The sequence below is a fragment of the Gopherus evgoodei genome, chromosome 8 (genome assembly GCF_007399415.2).
Source record: "Gopherus evgoodei ecotype Sinaloan lineage chromosome 8, rGopEvg1_v1.p, whole genome shotgun sequence".
NCBI classification, from domain to species: Eukaryota; Metazoa; Chordata; order Testudines; family Testudinidae; genus Gopherus; species Gopherus evgoodei.
Window position 1 is genome coordinate 40,292,816 of NC_044329.1, and position 15,374 is coordinate 40,308,189.

The following is a 15,374-nucleotide window of genomic DNA, read 5'->3' on the forward strand; positions in this document are numbered from 1 at the left end:
AAGATTTTGGTGAGGAAACTAAGGCTCAGAAAGAGGAGGTGACATGCTCAGGCTGCAGAGTCAGCAACAGAATCTTGGCCCTGTGCGTTAGACACACAGTACTGCCTCTGCCTAGTGAGAGCTGCAGCTGCCTTTAGCCTCTGGGATTCTGACTATTCTGGACTCTTTTCCCCTTCTTAATGATTAATCCTGTTCAGGTCAGTTTCAGCTCCAGCAAAGCTGTCATCAATCAGGCTGTTGGAGAAACCCCTTGACTAGCCAGCAGAGGGAGATAATTTAGCCCCACTATGTTGTTGATCTCTGAGCTATTCAATTCTCAGCAGGGGAACAGAGTGCAAGGAGTGAGCTAGACCAGTGGTTTTCAAACTGCGGGTTGTGACCAAGTACTGGGTCATGGAATGTAAGGCACTGGGTTGCAGCCAGCTCCTAGATGGAGGGCCACAGGGCTCTGTGTGCTGCTCCTGCCCCAAGCACTGGCAAATGGGAGGAGGGGAGGTTTGTGCGCTAGGAGCCAGACCTGCTGCTGGCTGCTTCTTGGCGACAGTGCGGTCCACAGTGCCAGGAAAGGCAGGATGCCTCCGCTGTGCCGCCCAAGGTAAGCCCACGCTCCAATCGCCTGCCCCAGTCCTGAGCCCCCCCACAAACCCAGAGCCCTTTCCTACACCCCAAACCCCTCATCCCTGGCCCCACCCCAGAGCCTGCACCCCCAGCCCAGAGACCTGATCCCTTCCTGCATCCCATCCTCTTGCCCCAGCCCTGAGCCCCCCTAAACCCGGAGCCCCCTCCTGCACCCCAAACCCCTCATCCCCACCCCCACCCCAGAGCCTACACCCCCCAGCCCAGAGCCCTGAGCCCCTCCTGCACCCCAACCCCTTGCCCAAGCCCAGAACCCCCTCCCACACCCTGAACCCCTCATTCCTGGCTCCACCCACAGTCCTCACCCCCACACCCCAACCCTCTGCCCCAGCCCTGAACCCCTCCCACACCCCAAATCCCTCATCCCCAGCTCCATTGGGATGTGGGCATCAACAATTTTCTTCAACTCGGTCACCAGAAAAAAAGTTTGAAAACCACTGAGCTAGACCTTAGAGAGGGCAGGGGACACTTGTCCCGGTTAGTGCCCTGCATCTTTTTTCTGCAGTACCTGAACATGATTCCCCTAAATAATGAAAATATCAGTCTCTGCTTATAAACTTTTCCCCTCCCTCCTATAGTAAGGTGCCTTCACTAACATGCTCACTGCCATGGACAGCAGCTAGGCATGCACATACGCATGTGCACACCACACATACATGCTTACCAACCCACACATGCATGCACACACCATGTTCACATACACAACAGGACTGAAGAGATACAAAACTCTATTTTGTGGCCACCATCACTTGGCCTGGGTCAAGCTCCCCTCACATGTTAGTCAGGCTCCCTTGTTTCCAGCCGCTGCTGGTACACACACAAACTAGATGCAGAAAGTGTGAGAGGCCAGGGCTCCACTGATTCTTCTGACATTAACTCTAGCCTGTCTCTGTGTTCTTCAGATTGTCTCACAAAGATAATTATATCAACAGAGAGTATGAGGATAGGGTCAAAAATTCTCATCCTCCTAGGTGATACATTGGGTGACTATGGAACCAGGCCAGGGGATCTGTAGCTTGAAAGGTACCTAGTTACACTGCTACCTTACTTCATGATAATTAGCTAGAGAATCTTCTGGTGAGGCTAGCATATTAGGGTCTGATCCAATTTCATAGCTCAGAGTAGTAGTGTGACCCAAATTAAGGGGTCCTATGAAGCAGATATCATCATGACTTTGAATCAACTCATTCAGTTTTTCTAGCTAGTCTTCTAACAGTGCCAACTAAACAAGGGCCATACAGGGAAATGTAGTTTTATTTCTGAGATCTTGGAAGCATAGGCTATTCTTGCCCATAGAATGTGAAGTTAATGCTGGAGAAACACTATTATTAGATCTCACACATCCCACCATCTGTGGCAGGTGCAGGACTGCACCCTATTGTACATTTTATAGAGTTTTATCTAGTCTAGTAATAAATGTTCAAAATGATGGGTCTTCACCATTTTCCTCAGGAGACTGTTCAAAGCCTAAGAGATCTGATGGGCGGATGATCATCTTTTGATATCTCTTCTGCTGGAAGGCAAAGTGCATGGTAGCTGTGTCTTTTCTTCTGTAAGTCATCCCTTATTTGGTTACCACAGACACTTTTGGATCCTTCCTTACTGGACACCTCCCACTGTGCAAGTTGCAACGAAGTTCTGAGTTGCAAAGGCTGCATGAGCCTTTCTAAAAAGATTTAGTAGGTTGTTAAGGGAGATCTCTAAAGTATCTTGGCATTGACATATGTCATCTTCCCTGGTAACCCAATTGGTTGATACCTTTAGTACCTGACCAGAATGTCCCCTACTTCCTATCCAGCACTCTGCAGTGCTATCATCTGGTAGAGTGTGAAATACTGAGCTGAGGACCCCTGCATTACTCACCTGTAAGGCTGCCTTGCTCACTCTGAAGACATCTGTTTCCATTATATTGAAGATTTACTCTGGTAAGGAAAGGCTGGGAATTGCTTAAGAACACTTACTTAATGCCCAAAAAGCCACAATCTCACAACTGAGGAAGAGTGCTGAATTGGTTAAAAAACTACCCGGGGATTAGAGAAGAAAAGGCAGCAGTAAAAAATTAAATATTTCAAACAAATGGAAAGGGGATGTTGATAGTAACGAATATAAATCAGAAGCGAGGAATAGAAGAAAATTGATAAGGGAATCAAATGGACACAAGGAGAAATCTATGGTTAGCAGAGATAAGGATAATAAAAAGAAGCTTATTAGGAACAAAAAGAATCCTAACAATGGTATTGGTCCATTACTAGGTTGAAATGGTAAAATTATCAATAATCAGAAAAGGCAGATGGTCAATTAATATTTCTATTCTGTATTTGGGAAGAAAACAGATGATGTAGTCAAATCATATGATAACTCTTTCCATTCCACTAGTGTCTCAGGAGGATGTTAAACAGCAACTACTAAAGTTAGACATTTTTAAATCAACAGGTCCAGATAACTTTCATCCAAGGGTTTTAAAAGAGCTGGTTGATGAGCTTTCTGTAACATGAATGTTGATTTTAAATAAGCCTTGGAACATCAGGGAAATTTCTAAGGACTGAAAGAACGCTAACTGTTGTGCCAATATTTAAAAAGGCTAAATGGGATGTCCCGAGTAATTATATTATAGTTATAGGTCTGTCAGTCTGACATCCATCCTGGCAAAGATAATGGATAATGGAATGGTTGATATGGGACTAGATTAATAAAGAAATAAAGGATGGTAATATAATCAATGTCAATCAACATGGGTTTATGGAAAATGGATCTTGTCAAACTAACTGGATATCTTTTTTTTTTTATGAGATTACAAGCTTGGTTGATAAAGGTAATAGTGTTGATGTCATATACTTAGATTTCTGTAAGGCATTTGACTTAGTATGGCATGCCATTTTAATTAAAAACTAGAAAGATATAAAATTAACACGTGCACACATTAAATGTGTTAAAAGCTAGCTAACTGACTATTCTCAAATGTGATGATAATTGGGGAATAGTCATTCAATGGGTGCATTTACAGTGGGGTTTCACAGGGATCAGTTCTTGGTCCTACACTATTTAACATTTTTATTAATGACCTGGAGGAAAACATAAAGTCATCATTAAGGCTACAATTTTGTCATGGATATCTTTAGTAAAAGTCAGGGACAGGTCATGGGCAATAAACAAAAAATTATGGAAGCCGTGTCCTGTCACTGACTTTTACTGAAAGCATCACTGACAAAATGGGGAGGGAGGAGGGTCCAGCAGCCTGCCCCCGACCTGCAGCTTCTGGGAACTGCAGGAACCCCATTTCCCAGTGGCTGGGAGCTGGGGAGGGGGTCCTCTTGCCACTCTGTGGGGCTGGAGCTGGGGAGGCTCCCCCTGATGCCTGCAGGTCTGGGAATTGTGGGGGGGTTGCCAGCATCCGCTAAGCACGTCTGGGATCCCTCTGCTGCCAGCAGCAGCTGGGCAGCTTGGGGTCCCCAATGGCAGCAATAGCCAGTCAGTTGCAGGGGATCCCACTGTGCACAGCTGCTGGGCAGCTGCAGAGGGTCCCCTGTGGCCCGCAGAGGTTGGGCTGCTGCAGTGGTCCCCTGCTGTTGGCTTCAGCAGATGTTATGGAGCACGCTCAGTTCGTGTGAGCATGCTCGGGACACTCTAAGTAGCAAATTCAGTGAGATAGCAGTTTTTCACACTACATGGAGGCTGGTCAGCTGCGGGGGGCCCCATATGTCACGGAGGTCCCTGGAATTCATGAATTCTGTGACTGCTGCAACCTCCATTGCACAATCGCAGCCTTAGTCATCACTGATAAAGTTTGCAGGTTCCCGAAAATTTAGGGAGAAGTAAATAATGAAGAAGATAGGTCAATGATAGAGAGTGATCTGGGTTGCTTGTTAAGCTGGGCGCAAGCAAACAATATGCATTTTAATATGGCTATATGTAAGTGCAAACATCTAGCAACAAAGAATATAGGCCATTCTTACAGGATGAGGGACTCTACATTGGGAAGCGGTGTCTCTGAAAAAGATCAGGGGGTGGGGGGGGCACAAAAGAGGGATAATCAGCAGACCGTGAGCTCTCAATGCGACCCTGTGGCAAAAAGGGCTAATGCAATCCTTGGATCCAATAACAAGGGAATCTCAAGTAGGAAAGGAGAGGTTATTTTACCTCAGTATTTGACACATTGTTGAGACTGCTGCTGGAATACTGTGTCCAGTTCTGGTGTCCACAATTCAAGAAGAAAGTTGATAAATTGGAGAGGGTACAGAGAAGAATCTGGACAATGATTAAATTGGGACAGTTCTCTGGTCTGTGTTATGCAGAAGGTCAGACTAGATGATCCCAGTGGTCCCTTCTGACCTTTGAATCTATGAATAAAGGATTGAAAAACATACTTTATAGTAATAGACTCAAAGAGCTCAATCTATGTAGCTTAAGAAAGAGAAGGTTAAGGGGGACTTGATTACAGTCTGTAAGTATCTACACAGGGAACAAATATTTAATATCAGTCTCTTCAGTCTACCAGAGAAAGTATAACACAATCCAATGGCTGGAAGATGAAGCTAGACAAATGCAGACTGTCATACATTTTTAATGGTGAGAGTAGTTAACTGCTGGAAGAATTTATCAAGGGTCATGGGGGTCATGTTACCTTTTGGCCATGGAATCTATGAATAAAAACCAATGGTCACTAGGGTAAGTCAGAACTGTAATAATATTACACACACAAAGAATATTATTAACTTTATTAAGATTGTGAAGCCAAGCACTAAAAGCTCAGGAAATGCCAAATTTAAGGTTGCCCCTATGCATTACATAGCGTTCATTACATCATCACTTGCAATTTTTTCCATAGGAAGTCTACCTTATTTAATATGCAGGACTGAGTCAACTGTTTAACATTTATCATCTTCATTTGTTGTGAGAACCTCCTGCCTTATTTAATGCACACCATCCAAACCCTGCACTGAATATATAATTAACAATTGTCCAATGTGTTTTCCATAGCACAGTAGTATGTGCGCTTCACAAGCATTAATGAGTTTATCTTCACAACTTCCCTTTGAGATAGGGAAATATTATTATCCCAATTTTAGAGATTTAAATTGAATATTAGGAAAACTTTATAATGATAGTTAAGTACTGGAACAGGTTACCTAGAGAGATTGCAAAATCCCCATCATTTAAAGTTTTTATGAATAGATTAGTCAAACACATGCTGGGGTTGGTCTAGGTGTACTTAATCATTCCACAGCATGAGGGGGGGAAGTACTGCAGTGCCATTCTCATGAACATTTGGCCTTCTTTTTAAGATTTCTTTTCACTCTTTCTTGTGCTCCTGTGGGATTTTTGACAAGAAGGGAGTGATATTAAATAGCCTCTCTAGGTCCTTTCCAACCTTACATCTCTATGATTATACTGACCTTCAAAATCATCCTTTTCTTGACTAGTGTAACTAAGAGAATCTACCCTCACCCTTCTTATCCCCTATTTTCTTTAATTTGAATGTTCCATATTTAAAAAGAAATACAAAATGCTCAGTGGTTTGAGCATTGGCCTGCTAAACCCGGGATTGTGATTTCAATCCTTGAGGGGGCTATTTGGGGATTTAGTCCAGGATTGGTCCTGCTTTAAGCAGGGGATTGGACTAGATGATCTCCTGAGGTCCCTTCCAACCCTTATATTCTGTGATTACAGACCAGAGATATATCCCTGCAGGGGCCACTACCTTCCCTGCCTCTAAGCCGTGATTGGCACTGTATCTAATGCAAAGGACACATCGCCTCTTGGCACCCCTGTCCAAAGAGGGCTACTCATCCTTGCCAATTTACTCCTTCTCCCTGGCATCAAAGATGCCTCTCTTCTGCCTTCAGAAACTGATTCCAAGGACAGTACAGAAGTCCTTTCCCAAAAGCTCTGCCTCAAGCAAGATGGGATTGGCACTGAGCTGGCCAGCCTCAGCTGAGCCAGACTTCTGTTGCATTCCACATTGGCCATACTAGCCTTAGTGGGGGCATTAGGCCATTTGTTCCAGACCAGATAGCCCTCTAATGCATCCAGAAAGAGGAGGAGATCCTGCTATTCAACAACTTAATTGGCCAAACCTGATGGAGTTAACAGAAGATCAGCAGCCACCCCATCTCCACCCAAGGGAGTCATCTTCATTGCTTGATGAGGCAGTAACACCAGTTCCTACCCCAGCGGTTGATGACTTGAAAGCCTTCCAGGATCTTCTGTATGACAATGCAGAGACCATGAACATCAAAACAACAGTCAAACAAGAAACATTCCACAAGTTGTTGGATATTCTCAACTTAACTACTGCAGCCAGTATTGCCCTTCTCATCAATGAAGGCATACTGGAGCCAGCCAAGGGACTCTGGCACACCCCAGCCACCCTTCCTTCTACTCTAAACAGTTGTAGAAAATATATCGGGTGCCACTAAAGGACTTTGAACATGTTTAAGCCCCCCCAAACCCAGAGTCTTAGTAGTGTCTGCAGTCCAGGAGAAATCCAAGTCTTCAAAAGGTGCTCCCAAGGACAAAGACCCAAATAAATTAGACAAGTTTGGGGGCAAAGTGTCCTCCTTAGTGTCACTTCAGTTCAGGTAGAGAGGAGACTACTAGGTCTTATTTGTGAAATACAACTTCCTCACCTGGGAGATAGTCACTCCCTTCTTGTCAAAAATCTCACAGGAGCACAAGAAGGAGTGAAAAGAAATCTTAAAAAGAAGGCCAAATGTTCATGAGAATGGCACTGCAGGCACCCATGGATGAATCTGATGCAGTTGAGAAGTTGGTGGCAGTCACTGTCACTATGAGATGAGCTTCTTGAATGCTAGCATCCAGAATATCTAAAGAGGTGCAAGCCGCCATCAGGACCTGCCCTTTGAGGGGATGGAACTCTTTAGTCAAAGAACCAGTGAGAGGCTCCAGCGCTGGAAAGACTCCCTTTGAGGCTTCATTTTGTACATCAGTACAAACATGCTGCATGTTGCCTCTCTGACATGGTTAGTTACTGCTCCCTGAGGTGGGTTGTTACCACCTATTATCTTGTACATGCTGATTCAATCAGAACATTTTTATCCATGACCTTCCTGATCCACTTGTCATCCTGACCTTATCTTTAGTAGGGGTCAGCATGTTCCTGTTAGCTTTAGGGAATGTGTAGGCATTGAGGTGTTCTAGTACACCTCTACCCCAATATAACGTGACCCGATATAACACGAATTCTGATATAACGTGGTAAAGCAGCGCTCCAGGGGGACGAGGCTGCACACTCTGGCAGATCAAAGCAAGTTCGATATAACACAGTTTCACCTATAACGCGGTAAGATTTTTTGGCTCCCGAGGACAGCGTTATATCAAATTAGAGGTGTACCACCGTTCTGGAATGTGTTTGTGTGAGTGCTCTGTGGCTAGCACCTTATAGGATGTGTGGTTTTGCAATATAAGCCCTGTTCTTGCCAGATTCTGTGAGCATGGCCTGCCTGAAACCAACAGCCTCTGACAACACAAGCAGTGTCTTCCAGGCCTCCACAGACCTTGTTGTCTCTGTACAGGTTAGTGACAGGCACATACTGACCCCCGAGTCCTGAGAGCATTCCCTGCAGTGCCCAGCCCTTAACCACTGGATACTCATAGAAATTACCAGGTTTGCTGTCCTCAAAAGAACAGTGTACACACAGTTTGAATATTACAATGCACTGAGATATATTTATAGTGAGAACAATCATAAAGTTATTATCAAAAGCTAAGATTTAAGACATAGTGCATAAGCATAATGGAAAGAAATATGGTTACACATAAAACAGAGATTCATAGAGCCTAAACTTACCTTTAACTAGCTAAACCCTTTTCTAAAGTAGTTTGTCTCACCTAAAGCAATGAAGATATTGGCATATTGTGGGGCCATGCGGGTGCCCATAGCAGTGCCACTGATCTGGAGATATATATTGTCATCAAATTTGAAATAGTTGTGTGTAAGTATAAAGGCACAGACCTCAGCAGCCAGTTGTGCTGTGGCATCATCAGGGATATCTTCATGGCCGACCTGGAACAACGCTTCCTCAGCTCTCGTCCACTCACACCCCTTCTCTATCTACGCTACATTGATGACATCTTCATCATCTGGACCCATGGGAAGGAGACTCTGGAAAAATTCCACCATGATTTCAACAGCTTCCACCCCACCATCAACCTCAGCCTGGACCAATCTACACGGGAGGTCCACTTTCTTGACACCACGGTGCAAATAAGTGATGGTCACATTAACACCACCCTATATCGAAAACCCACCGACCGCTATGCCTACCTTCATGCCTCCAGCTTCCATCCCGGGCACATCACACGATCCATTGTCTACAGCCAAGCACTGAGGTACAACCGCATCTGCTCTAACCCCTCAGGCAGAGACCAACACCTACAAAATCTCCACCAAGCATTCTCAAAACTACAATACCCGCATGAGGAAATAAGGAAACAGATCAACAGAGCCAGACGTGTACCCAGAAGCCTCCTACTACAAGACAAACCCAAGAGAGAAACCAACAGGACTCCACTGGCCATCACATACAGCCCCCAGCTAAAACCCCTCCAACGCATCATCAAGGATCTACAACCCATCCTGGACAATGATCCCACACTTTCACAGGCCTTGGGTGGCAGGCCAATCCTTGCCCACAGACAACCTGCCAACCTGAAACATATTCTCACCAGTAACTGCACACCACACCATAATAACTCTAGCTCAGGAACCAATCCATGCAACAAACCTCGATGCCAACTCTGCCCACATATCTACACCAGCGACACCATCACAGGACCTAACCAGATCAGCCACACCATCACTGGTTCATTCACCTGCACATCCACCAATGTAATATACGCCATCATATGCCAGCAATGCCCCTCTGCTATGTACATCGGCCAAACTGGACAGTCTCTACGGAAAAGGATAAATGGACACAAATCAGACATTAGGAATGGCAATATACAAAAACCTGTAGGAGAGCACTTCAACCTCCCTGGCCACACTATAGCAGACCTTAAGGTGGCCATCCTGCAGCAAAAAAACTTCAGGACCAGACTTCAAAGAGAAACTGCTGAGCTTCAGTTCATCTGCAAATTTGACACCATCAGCTCAGGATTGAACAAAGACTGTGAATGGCTTGCCAATTACAGAACCAGTTTCTCCTCTCTTGGTTTTCACACCTCAACTGCTAGAACAGGGCCTCATCCTCCCTGATTGAACTGACCTCGTTATCTCTAGCTTGCTTGCTAGCACACATATATATACCTGCCCCTGGATATTTCCATTACATGCATCTGAGGAAGTGGGTATTCACCCACGAAAGCTCATAGAATAAGGGTGACTCCCTGCTCCCCGAAGACCTATTTCCTGGTATGCTGACTTCATGTTGACTTCACATCCTCATGTGGACTTTATATGCACACAGAGCTTCCATTGGGTTGGCCTACAATGCTTAATTTATATGTGACTGAGGCAGACAGGAAAATATACATCCTTGGGCAGAAATCTGTTTGTCAACCCTGCTTTGATTCAGACTTTAAAACATATTTTCCAGTATATACACATAGGATCAGTACATAGACGTCACAATAGTATGATCCTGGCTTTCATTTTAGATCTCACGTGACATTCTTTATAGTTAAATACTATGAAAGCAGTGTGCTAGGTGTAGTGAGTTCATCCGTTTAGATGGGAGCTGCTGTTATAAAACACTGAACCCTTGCCAGGTGGCATTGAAGGGTTCTTAGAGGCACAAATACTCAATGGACCAGGGCATCAATATGAGAATGACTTAGCCTAGTGGTTAGGGTATTCACATGGGACACAGATGTGAAAAACTTCTTCCTTGTCGTGTGGCCATTTTGTTAATCATCCTTTGCTTTTGTTAAAGTGCCCAACTTAGAAATGAAAAATCTTGAGCTTGTAAGAGACCCGAGGCATAGGCAGTCTAGCCTAGCAGTCACAGCTGGACTGAAGTCTGCCCACTAGGGATGGGAGTTCCCAGGCCAGAGTTATAGGAATCACAAGGCCAGGTTTCATAAACAAGAGTCGGGGCAGAGTCAGGCTGGGGTCAGAGACCAGAGATCAGAAGTTGTACCAGGTTAGAATCAAGAGGCAGGAATCAGGGTCGTCAAAGTCAGACTGGAGTCAGAGACCAGAGCTCAGGAGACAAGCCAAAGTCCAGCATTGTAGCAGGCCACAGTCTATGTGGTTGCTTAGACAACTTCCTGGGCCAACACCTGGGATTAAGTAGGGGCACTTGGCCAATCAGAGGACTGCAGGGAACTGTTACTCTGGGTCCCGTGGATGGTACTTCCTGCGATGCCTATTCTCCACAGCGCTTCCTGGCTGTGCCTCTGCAGGGCCTTCTGCTGGTATACTGGGAATATCAGCCACCCCAGGCTCTGCAGATCTAGGTTTTAGTCCCTGCATCCTTACAAAACTGAGGCAATTGAAATGTTTAATTTCAATCTCACTCAAAATGTTTTGATTTGCTGAAAATTTTGAAAATTTTTGTTTTCCGTTTGATCCAAAACAAACCTTTTTTTCTTTTAATTTTGTAGAATTGCCTGTGAATTGAAAAATCCACTATTTTCCCAGCTCTATTTCTGGGGTTGGGCAGAGTGTAGGCACTGTCAATCTGGCTATGGGCTTCCAGGAACAAATTCCAGGGGCTGATCCCATACACTAATTGCCTAGGAACTGAAACTAGTGCTGGCTCTTCTTAGATTCCCCAAGAGCTAGTGCATGCTCTCAGAGGACAACTGAAGCTGCCTGTCTACCAGCGTACTGCTTCCCTCTTTGGGGACTACATGATGTATAAGCAAGTAACACCGAAACACTGCAAAGGAATTTCTAAATACATACACACTTAACTCTTAGATAGCACAAGAGATATACAGATATCCTGTACCCAAATCCCTGTCTTAGTTTCTTCACTCCAAAAGGCCTTTGGGATATGGTCTGTGTGTTTTCAGGTTATTCAGGATTCTTCTTCTTTTTCTCCTCTTGCTGAGCCTTGTTAGCTTCTGGTCCTGGTCTTCTCCCCTTTCTCTTGCTGGGTGGAGGCTTTTCTTTTTTTTTTTTTAAATGAAGTTGTAGTCCCCTTTGCCAGATGACCAAATGGTCCTGATCCATTGCTTGGCTACCAACCTGCTTGGAAAAACGGGTTCCTCTGGGTGTTAGGCAGCTTATTGTTCTGCTACAGCAAAGTTATTCAACTGTTGATGGTCCTTACAAACTGTCCCATTCAGTGGCAGATCCCCAGGTGCAAGTTTCCCTCCCCGCACACAAGAAGAATGATGCAAGGATACAGTAAAAGTCAAACATAAGCATATAAACATACAGAGAGTTTATAAAATCAAACTGGAACCCATGAGTTCATGATTCTGAGATTCTCACAACCATCCTTTCAACTCACAAGAACACAAGTGATAGAATTGTTCTATTCCTACCACCTAAAAGGGAACCCCAAGTGTGTAAACCCCACTTCTATATATTCATTTCCTTATATCCACTCCCAAGTAAAGTGCAACTTCAAAGACTTTAAGGTCAGAAGGGACCATTATGATTATCCAGTCTGACCTCTTGCACAACACAGGCCACAGAATCTCACCCACCCACTCCTACAACAAACCCCTAACCTACGTCTGAGTTATTGAAGTCCTCAAATCATGGTTTAAAGATCTCAAGGTGCAGAGAATCCTCCAGCAAGTGACCCATGCCCCATGCTGCAAAGGAAGGCGAAAAACCTCCAGGGCCTCTTCCAATCTGCCCTGAAGGAAGATTCCTTCCCGACCCCAAATATGGCAATCAGTTAAACCATGTGCATGTGGGCAAAACTCCCCAGCCAGCACCAAGGAAAGAATTCTCTGTAGTAACTCAGATCTCACCCCACTCAACATCCCATCACAGACCACTGGGCATAATTACCTGCTAATAATCAAAGATCAATTGCCAAATTAATTGCCAAATTAGGCTATCCCATCATACCATCCCCTCCATAAACTTATCAAGCTTAGTCTTGAAACCAGATATGTCTTTTGCCCCCATTACTCCGCTTGGAAGACTGTTCCTGAACTTCACTCCTCTAATGGTTAGAAACCTTCGTCTAATTTCAAGTCTAAACTTTCCTAATGTTCAGTTTATATCCATTTGTTCTTGTGTCCACATTGGTACTAAGCTTAAATAATTCCTCTCCCTCCCTAATATTTATCCTTCTGATATATTTATAAAGAGCAATCATGTCCCCCTGCAGACTTCTTTTGGTTAGGCAAAACAAGCCAAGCTCTTTGAGTCTCCTTTCAGAAGACAGGTTTTCCATTCCTTGGATCATCTTAATAGCCTTTCTCTGTACCTGTTCCAGTTTGAATTCATCCTTCTGAAACATGGGAGACCAGAACTGCACACAATATTCCAGATGAGGTCTTACCAGTGCCTTGCATAATGGTACTAACACCTCCTTATCTTTGCTGGAAATACCTCACCTGATGCATCCTAAAACCACATTAGCTTTTTTAACAGCCATATCACATTTTGGCGGCTCATAGTCATCCTGTGATCAACCAATACTCCGAGGTCCTTCTCCTCCTCTGTTACTTCCAACTGATGTGTCCCCAATTTATAATCAAAATTCTTGTTATTAATCCCTAAATGCATGACCTTGCACTTTTCACTATTAAATTTCATCCTATTACTATGACTCCAGTTTACAAGGTCATCCAGATCTTCCTGTATGATATCCCAGTCCTTCTCTGTGTTAGCAATACCTCCCAGCGTTGTCATCCGCAAACTTTATTAGCACATTCCGACTTTTTGTGTGAAGGTCAGTAATAAAAAGATTAAATAAGATTGGTCCCAAAACTGATCCTTGAGGAACTCCACTAGTAACCTCCTTACAGGCTGACGGTTCACATTTCAGTACAACCCGTTGTAGTCTCCCCTTTAACCAGTTCCTTATCCATCTTTCAATTTTCATATTGATCCCCATCATTTCCAATTTAACTAATAATTCCCCATGTGGAACCATATCAAATGCCTTACTGAAATCGAGGTAAATTAGATCCACTGCATTTCCCTTGTCTAATAAATCTGTTACCTTCTCAAAGAATGAGATCAGGTTGGTTTGGCATGATCTACCTTTTGTAAAACCATGTTGTATTTTGTCCCAGTTACCGTTGACCTCAATGTCCTTAACTACTTTCTCCTTCAAACATTTTTTCCAAGACCTTACATACTACAGATGTCAAACTAACAGGCCTGTAGTTACTCGGATCACTTTTTTTTCCTTTCTTAAAAATAGGAACTATGTTAGCAAGTCTCCAGTCATACGGTACAACCCCTGAGTTTACTGATTCATTAAAAATACTTGCTAATAGACTTGCAATTTCATGTGCCAGTTCCTTTTATATTCTTGGATGACAATTATCTGGGCCCTCCGATTTCATCCCATTGAGCTGTTCAAGTTTGGCTTCTACCTCAGATGTGGTAATATCTACTTCTATATCCTCATTCCCATTTGTCATCCTACCATTATCCCTAAGCTCCTCATTAACCTCATTGAAGACTGAGGCAAAGTATTTGTTTAGATATTGGGCCACGCCTGGATTATCCTAAACCTCCATTCCATCCTCAGTGTTTAGCGGTCCCACTTCTTTCTTTGTTTTCTTCTTATTTATATGGCTATAGAACCTTTTACTATTGGTTTTAATTCCCTTGCAGTGTCCAACTCTACATGGCTTTTGGCCTTTCTCACTTTATCCCTACATGTTCTGACCTCAATAAGGTAGCTTTCCTTGCTGATCACTCCCATCTTCCACTCCTTGTAGGCTTTCTGCTTTTTCTTAATCACCTCTCTGAGATGCTTGCTCATCCAGCTTGGTCTTCAACTCCTATCTATGAATTTTTCCCCCTTTCTTAGGATGCAGGCTGCTGATAGTTTCTGCAACCTTGACTTGAAGTAATTATAGGCCTCCTCCGCCTTTAGATCCACAAGTTCTTCAGTCCAATCCACTTTCATAACTAATTTCCTTAATTCTTTAAAGTTACCCCTTTTAAAATCAAACCCCCTAGTCCCAGATCTGTTTTTGTTTATCCTTCCATCTAGTTTGAACTAAATTAGCTCATGATCACTCGAACCAAGGATGTCCCCTACAACCATTTCTTCTATGAGGTCCTCAATACTCACCAAAACCAAATCTAAAATGGCATCCCCTCTTGTTGGTTCTTCAACTACTTGGTGAAGAAATCCATCAGCTATCACATCTAGAAAAATCTGAGCCCTATTATTATTACTAGCACTTGTTCTCCAGTCTATATCTGGAAAGTTAAAGTCTCCCATGATCACACAATTCCCATTAGTGTTTACTTCATTAAAAACATTAAAGAGGTTTCTATCCATGTCCAAATCAGATCTCGGCGGTCTGTAGCACACCCCAAGCACTGTCTCAGGGGAGGCTCTAGTAGCTTTCTTTCACAGTGTGATTTTTGCCCAGACAGACTCTGTCTTATCCATTCCATCACTTCTTATCTCTTTACAGTCTACCTCATCACTGATATACAATGCTACTCCACCACCTTTGCCTTTATTTCTGTCTTTCTTAAACAGCACAAACCCTTCAATACCTGTACTTCAGTCTTGACTACTATTCCACCATTTTTCTGTTATCCCTATAATATCCGGTTTCATTTCCTGCACCAGTAGCTCTGGTTCCTCCATTTTGTTACCTAGGCTCCT

The 15,374-nt window shown here is 43.8% G+C and overlaps 1 protein-coding gene across 3 annotated transcripts in view; it reads left to right on the forward strand.

The window, feature by feature from the left end:
- The window catches only part of PCDH1 (protocadherin 1), a 133,224-nt gene that overhangs the window by 70,407 nt on the left and 47,443 nt on the right, over window positions 1-15,374 (forward strand). The window contains exon 5 of one of the 3 annotated variants that reach the window (XR_004001669.1): window positions 2,089-2,188. The exons of the other annotated variants lie outside the window; for them this stretch is intronic. The gene's annotated coding sequence lies outside the window, so the exon portion shown is untranslated. The remainder of the gene's footprint in view (window positions 1-2,088; window positions 2,189-15,374) is intronic. 3 annotated transcript variants of the gene reach the window in all.